This window comes from Amblyraja radiata, chromosome 4 (genome assembly GCF_010909765.2).
Source record: "Amblyraja radiata isolate CabotCenter1 chromosome 4, sAmbRad1.1.pri, whole genome shotgun sequence".
In the NCBI taxonomy this organism is placed as follows: domain Eukaryota; kingdom Metazoa; phylum Chordata; class Chondrichthyes; order Rajiformes; family Rajidae; genus Amblyraja; species Amblyraja radiata.
In genome coordinates, this window is record NC_045959.1 from 52,302,216 (window position 1) to 52,310,018 (window position 7,803).

Below are 7,803 nucleotides of genomic sequence, written 5' to 3' on the forward strand. Positions count from 1 at the left end.
AACAATCTGTGATTATAAATTATAGAGTGATGAAAATAGAGGATATTCATTCCTGTAAATTAAGCTTGTAAGGTCAATGGAGATTGCCTTAATGGCGTGGCAATTGTGCATAACATATTCATTGCTTATTTTTACCTATTCAGTATATCCCATATTCTTGCCATCCAGGTCAATCAGATTTGATTAATGGCACTGTGACAGGAGAATGAAGTTATATTAATGAAAGGTGGTCAAAATGGCTTTTGGCACATTGGCCTTCATCAGTCAGAGCATAGACTATATAAGTTGGGAGGTCAGGTTGCAGTTGTATAAGAAGTTGGTGAGACTGTATTTAGAGTATTGTGTTCAGTTTTGGGCACCATTTTATAAGAAAGATATCATGCTGGAAAGGGTGGAGAGAATATTTATGAGTATGTTGAGGGGATTCGAGTGTCTGAGATTTAGGGAGAGGTTGAGCAAGCTAGGACTCTATTCTTTGGAGCGCAGGAGGATGAGGGGTGATCTTATAGAGATGTATAAAATCATGACAGAAATAGATGGGGTAGACACACAGTGCCTCTTGCCCAGATTCAGGGAATCAAGAACCTGAGGACATAGATTTAAGGTGAGGGGGAAAAAATTTAGTAGGAACCTGAGGGATAACATTTTCACCCAAAGGGTGGTGGGTGGAATGAGCTGCCGGAGGAGGTCGTTGAGGCAGGTACTATCGCAAAGTTTAAGAAACATTTAGACTGGTACATGGATAGGATAGGTTTAGAGGGATATGGGCCAAATGCAGACAGGTGGGACTAGTATAGATGGGACATGTTGCTGGATATGGGCAATTTGGGATGATGGGCCTGTGTTACGACTCCCGAATGCAAGTACTTCAGAGCCACGTAACACAAGTCAAAAACCAGGTTCAGGTTCAAAAAACAGTTTTAATTATTCATTGGAACACAAAACTCAAACCTGATTTAAACAACCCAGTCAGGGATATGGATAAACCGACAAACAATTTAACAATGCTCCAGCCAGCCACGCCATGGGCCGTCGAACCGGAGATTCCAAAACCTGCCCAAAGAGATACAACCCTGAAACCAAAATACACGAAAACTCTAAGGTCAGCCCTTATCCGTCCCAATTCAATATATGTTAACAAGGAATGGTGAAAATACACAAAGTTCTATGCCATGTGGTCCGGCTTCCTCGGCCCCACACCAGCAGTCTGCTCATCAGTCAGAGTCTACGACGAAGAGGAGGATCCTGGGACGCTCTGGTATTTATACTTCAGATGAGTCACCCGTCACCTGACGCAGCTTGGCCAATCGGGTACAGGAGCCTTTAACCCCTCGATTCCAGACTCACAGCCACGAGGCCTGTGCTTGGGAGAGAAACAGAGAGGTAAGTACATAGCATTCACCAGGGGGGGGAGCGCCTAACAGCCTGTTACTACGCTGTATGAATCTATACTCTAAATTATTTTATTAGTTAAATGTAATAATACATATAAATGATTAGTAAATATAATAAATCAAACCAGGGCAGTACCTGCACAGTGAATGACAGAGCCTTGGGGGGTGTTGTGCAGCAGAGGGATCTACGACTGCAAGTACATAGACCCAAAAATTTCATCACATGTAGATAGGATGGTCAAGACATTTATACATTGGCTTTCATCAGTCATGAGTAAAGAAGGTAGACACAAAGTGCTGGAGTAACTCAGCGGGTCAGGCCGCATCTCTGGAAAAAAGAACTGGTGATGTTTTGGGTCGGGACCCTTCTTCAGACTGAACTGCACGCTGCAGTAAATACAATGCTAATACAATGCCGTTGCAAAGATTACCTGAGACCATTCTTGAAGGAATCTCAAGGCCAGGTTTATTAGAACAACATGGGTTGGATACTGGAGGTATGCTCAGTAACAATGACAGTCAGAGAATAACATTTATTAATGTATTAAAAAGAGAAAAAAAATAGTTTTAAATGCCTCAAGTCTAACCTGTTTAACGTCCTTGATCTCCCCCTATTCATAGACTGAGCATCACTGAAAGCTGACGTGCATGTTCAACAATTATTTTACCGATTATTTATTTGTTCACGGTAAGTTGCGAAAGGTTCAAAGGTCTGTTCATTGTCACGTGTACCAATTAAGGTACAGCAAAACTCGAATTACCACACAGCCATACTAAAAAAAAGCAACAAGACACACAACTACATAAAAGTTAACATAAACATCCACCACAGTGGATTCCCCGCATTTTTCACTGTGATGGGAGGCAATAAAGTCCAAGCTTCTTCTCTTTATTCTCTCGCAGTCGGAGCGATCGAAGCTCCCGCAGCCAGCGATTGAAACCCCGCGTTGGGGCGATCGAAGCTTCCGCAGCCAGCAATCGAAACCCCGCTTCGGGGCGATCGACACTTCCGCGTCAGGGCGATCGAAGCTTCCGCGTCGGGGCGATCGAAGCTCCCGCGCCGTGGGTGATCGAAGCTCCCGCATCAGGGCGATCGAAGCTCCCGCATCAGGGTGTTCGACACTCCCGCGTCAGGGCGATCAAAGCTCCCGCATCGGGGCGATCGAAGCTCCCGCGATCGGGGCGGCCAAAGCTCCTGCAGCTTGGAGCTCCCGAAGTCGTTCTCTAAACAAGGACGGTGAGCTCCACGATGTTAAAGTCCACAAGCTCCCACGGTTGGAGCTCCAAGGTCGATCCCCAACAGGGATCGCCTGCTCCGCCATGTTAAGTCTGCAGGCTCCTGCGGTGGAGCTCACGAAGTCGGTCTCGATGTTAGGCCGTAGTGCGGACGGAGATACAATACGGAAAAAAATCGCATCTCCATCAAGGTAAGAGATTTTAAAAAGTTTCACCAAACCCCACCCCCAACAGAAAACAAGCTAAAGAACACTAAAACATACATTTAACACATGCTAAAAAACAACAAAGAAGGAAGGGACAAGACAGCCTGTTGATGATGCGTCCATTGCGAGCGCCACCTGGTGGTCAGCAAGATCAATATGAAGATAGACACAACATGCTGGAGTAACTCAACGCGAGACGCAGCTTCTCTGGAGAAAGGGAATAGGCCACGTTTCGGATCGAGACCCTTCTTCACACTGAAGAAGGGTTTCGACCCGAAACATCACCTATTCCTTTTCTCCAGAGATGCTGTCTGACCCACTGAGTTATTTCTGCATTTTGTGTCTATCTTCAATTTAAACCAGCATCTGCAGTTTCTTCCTACACAGCAAGATCAACACCTTCCATATCGCACCCTGAACTGAGTAATTTTCTGAACAAATATGTCTGATCTGGTCTTCGGCCTGCAGCAGCATGGGTTCACCTGGGTTTACCTGTATTACCACATATGGCAACCTTGCATTTGTGGGATGTTTCACTGTGCATATGTGACAAGAAAGAACCAAAGACAGAACCATTTCAGAGGGCAGTAAATAGTCAACCACATCGCTATGGGTCTGGCCTCACATGTAGACCACATCAGATACAGGGTGGTACGTGTATGGAACAAAGTGCCTGAGGAAGTTGTTGAGGCAGGTGCAATTACAATGGACAGGTACATGGTTGGGAAAAGTTAAGAAGGATATTGGTCAAATGCAGGCAAAATGGGGGAAGGGTCCCGAACTGAAATGTCATCTATCCATGTTCACACGAGATGCTGCCTGACCCACTCAGTTACTCCAGCACTTTGTGCTCTTTTTTATAGACAAATTATATTGGCTTAGATGAACGCTTAGTCAGCATGGTCGTGTTGGCCTGAAGGGCCTGTTTCCATATTGTATGATGCTACCCTTTTGACACATTGGCCTTTGTCAGTCAGAGTATTGAGTATGGAAGTTGGGAGGTCATGTTGCAGTTGTATAAGATGTTGGTGATGCCACATTTAGAGTATTGTGTAGAAAGGAACTGCAGATGCTGGTTTATACCAAAGATAGACACAAATTGCTGGAGTAACTCAGCATGTCATGCAGCATCTATGGAGAAAAGGGAGTCTTCAAGAGTCTGGTCTTGAGACCTTCAAGAGCCTGAAGAAGGGTTCCCACCCAAAACATCACCCATCCCTTTCTCCAGAGATGCTGCCTGATCCACTGAGTTACTCCAGCACTTTGTGTCTATCTTTAGAGTATTGTGTTCAGTTTTGGTCACCATGTCATAAGAAAGATGTTGTCAAGCTGGAAAGGGTGCAGAGAAGATTTACAAGAATGTTGTCAGGACTCGAGGGCCTGACCTACAGGGAGAGGTTGAGCAGGTTAGGACTTTATTCCTTGGAGCACAGGAGGATGAGGGGTGATCTTATAGAGGTGTACAAAATCATGAGAGGAATAGATCAAGTAGATGCACTGTGTCTCTTGCCCAGATTCAGGGAATCAAGAATCAAGTCTTTTGGTCAGAGTAGAGGAATCTAGAACTAGAGGACATAGGTTTAAGGTGAGGGTGGAAAGATTTAATGGGAACCTGAGGGTAACATTTTTACACAAAGGGTGGTGGGTGTACGGAACAAGCTGCCAGAGGAGGTAGTTGAGGCAGGTACTAACCCAAATTTTAAGAAACATTTTGACAGGTACATGGATAGGACAGGTTTAGAGTGATATGGGCCAAACGCAGGCATGTGGGACTAGTGTAGATGGGACAGATACAAGTCCCCCCTCAACTTAAAAAGGTGTAAAGAGAAAAATACCAGAGTGCAGAATATATTGTTACGGCATTATAGTGTTATTACAGAAAAAAGTCTACGGACGGCAATGAGGTAGGTTGGAAGATCGGGTCAACTCCCCGGTTTATGAGAGGACTGTTCACTCATCTGACAACAGCTGGGAGGAAGCAGTTCCGGAATCTGGTGATAGGTGCTTTCAAGCTTTTGTATCTTCTGCCCGACGGGAGAGTGGAGAAGGCGGAATGGCCGGGATGTGACTGGTCCTTGACTGTGTTGGCTGGTTCCCAGAGGGCGTGTGAAGTATATCTAGAGTTGGTGTTGGGTGGAGTAATCCAGTTGCTATCTAATTCTTGATTGTTCTTCCACACACTTTTCCCTGGGACTTTCACTAAATTCTGTCCAGATTGGAACTGATTTATTCTACAAGTGCCACTGTTCACAACTTAGCACCCATTCTTCTCAAAGATAGTTGCTCATATGGGGAAAATTACACAACTAATTTGTCAGTACCGCAGGAAGCAATTTAAACACGTACTTGTGACAAATCAGTAATTTGCATCTCGTTGATATATTTTGGGTATTTATTAACAAGCAGTGGATCAACCAATGAAATGGAAGGTTGTTGGAACATGAGACTTGCAGCAAATGGCGGAATGATCAACAGATATAGTTATTTTAGTGAGAAAATAGACCGTTCAAAGAGTAGAGGAAAAAAAATCAACAGCGATTTCTTTGAGTCACGCAGTGTCTCTTGCCCAGAGTGGGGGAATTAAGAACCAGAGGGCATAAGAATAAGGTGAGGGGGTAAAGATTTGATAGGAATCTGAGGGGTAAACTTTTCACTCCAAGGGTGGTGGGTGTATGGAACGAGCTGACAGAGGAGGTAGTTGAGGCAGGGAATGAGTTGCCAAAGGGAGATATAGAAATAGACACAATTAGAATTCCCCCCCCCCCCCCCCCCCAGATATATAGATAAGAAGGGTTTAGAGGACGATAGGCCAAATTCTGGCAACTGTTAATGGTCTAATATGTCGATATGGACAAGGTGGGCCGAAAGGGCTGCTTCTGTGCTGTATAGATCTCTGAAAAAATTAAGCACGGTATTTGTTATTCGTGAGGATGCTTTGAGGATGCAGGGTGTCTTGGACAGGTTGGGTGAGTGAGCAGATGCATGGCAGATGCAGTTTATTATGGATAAATGTGAGGTTATCCATTTTGGTGGCTAAACTAGGAAGGCAGATTATTATCTGAAAGGTGTCAAGTTGGGGAAAGGGGAAGTACAGAGAGATCTGGGTGTCCTTGTTCATCAGTCATTGAAAGTAAGGATGCAGGTACAGCAGGCAGTGAAGAAAGCGAATGGTATGTTAGCCTTCATAACCAGAGGAGTTGAGCAAAGAGGTCCTCCTGCAGTTGTACAGAGCCCTAGTGAGACCACACCTGGAGTATTGTGTGCAGTTTTGGTCTCCAAACTTGAGGAAGGACATTCTTGTTATTGAGGGAGTGCAGCGTAGGTTCACAAGGTTAATTCCCGGGATGTCGGGATAGTCATATGTTGATGGATTGGAGTGGTTGGGCATGTATACTCTGGAATTTAGAAGGATGAGAGGGTATCTTATTGAAATATATAAGATTATTAAAGGTTTGGACACGCTAGAGGTAGGAAACATGGTCCTGATGTTGGGGGAGTCCAGAACCAGGGGCCATAGTTTAAGAATAAGTAGTAAGCCATTTAGAATGGAGATGAGGAAAAACTTTTTCACACAGATAGTTATGAGTTTGTAGAATTCTCTGCCTGAGGGTGGTGGAGGCTGGTTCTCTGGATGCTTTCAAGAGAGAGTTAGATAGAGCTTTGAGGGATAGCAGAGTTAAGGGATATGGAGAGTAGGCAGGAATGGGGTACTGATTGTGGATGATCAGCCATGATCACATTGAATGGCGGTGCTGGCACGAAGGACCGAATGGCCTACTCCTGCACCTATTATCTATTATGCTTGAAAAATGCAGTGAGTGACTTTAGTTACTTAAATCCAGTGTTTAAAATCAATCTCAGTCATAGCTGTGTGGAAATGGGGCAGCACGGTGGCGCAGCAGTAGAGTTGCTTCCTTACAACGCCAGGGACCCAGGCTCAATCCTGACCATGGGTGCTGCCTGTACGGAGTTTATACATTCTCTCTGTGACCGCTTGGGTTTTCTCCGAGTGCTCTGGTTTCTTCCCACGTTCCAAAGACTTACAGGTTTGAAAGTTAATTGACTTCTGTAAATTGTAAATTGTCCCTGGTGTGTAGGATAATGCTAGCAGGCGGGGTGCTCGTTGGTTAGTGGACTTGGTGGGCCAAAGAGCCTGTTTCCGCGCTGTATCTCTAAAGTCTAAAGTCTAAAGGTAGCAAGCACGATTAATGCCCCTGTCCCACTTAGGAAACCTGAACGGAAACCTCTGGAGACTTTGTGCCCCACCCAAGGTTTCCGTGCGGTTCCCGGAGGTTCCCGGAGGCTTTTGTCAGTCTCCCTACCTGCTTCCACTACCTGCAACCTCCGGCAACCACCTGCAACCTCCGGGAACCGCACGGAAACCTTGGGTGGGGCGCAAAGGTTTCCAGAGGTTTCCGTTCAGGTTTCCTAAGTGGGACAGGGGTTAAAGCTAAGGAATTACCCATCTCCACACCCATCTCCCCACTGCTGGTTAAGGTATTTGCCAAATGAGTCAACTAGGAAGGGATAAAGTGAAGGCAGTATTGTTGTAATTATGGCACAGTTGGTGGAGCTGCTTCCTCACAGCACCAGAGACCTGGGTTCGATCCTGACCTCTGGTGCTGTCTGTGTGGATTGTGCACACTCCTCTGTGACCACATGAGTTTTCTCCGGGTGCTTGGGTTTCCACCCACATCCCAAAGACGTGCAGCTTTTTAGGTTAATTGGCCTCTGTAAATTGCGCCTCATGTACAGGGAGTGGATGAGAAAATGGGATAACATAGAACCTGTGTGAACGAGTGATCGATGGTCAGCGTGGACTTGGTGGGCTGAAGGGCCTGTTTCTATGCTGTATCTCTAAATTAAATTGCCAAGTTGTCCAAAAACCACATCTGATATAGTCTCGCCCTCCAGGCAAGGGAATCCCCTGCCTCATAGATGGGCCTGTCCCACTTAGGCGATTTTTT

At 45.5% G+C, this 7,803-nt stretch overlaps 1 long non-coding RNA gene across 1 annotated transcript; it reads left to right on the forward strand.

Moving 5' to 3' along the window:
• Nucleotides 1–282: 282 nt before the first annotated feature.
• On the forward strand, nucleotides 283–4,220 carry LOC116971716. The gene is made up of 3 exons (XR_004411582.1): nucleotides 283–391; nucleotides 900–905; nucleotides 4,181–4,220. It is a non-coding gene; the product is annotated as an uncharacterized LOC116971716 (long non-coding RNA).
• Nucleotides 4,221–7,803: the final 3,583 nt, after the last annotated feature.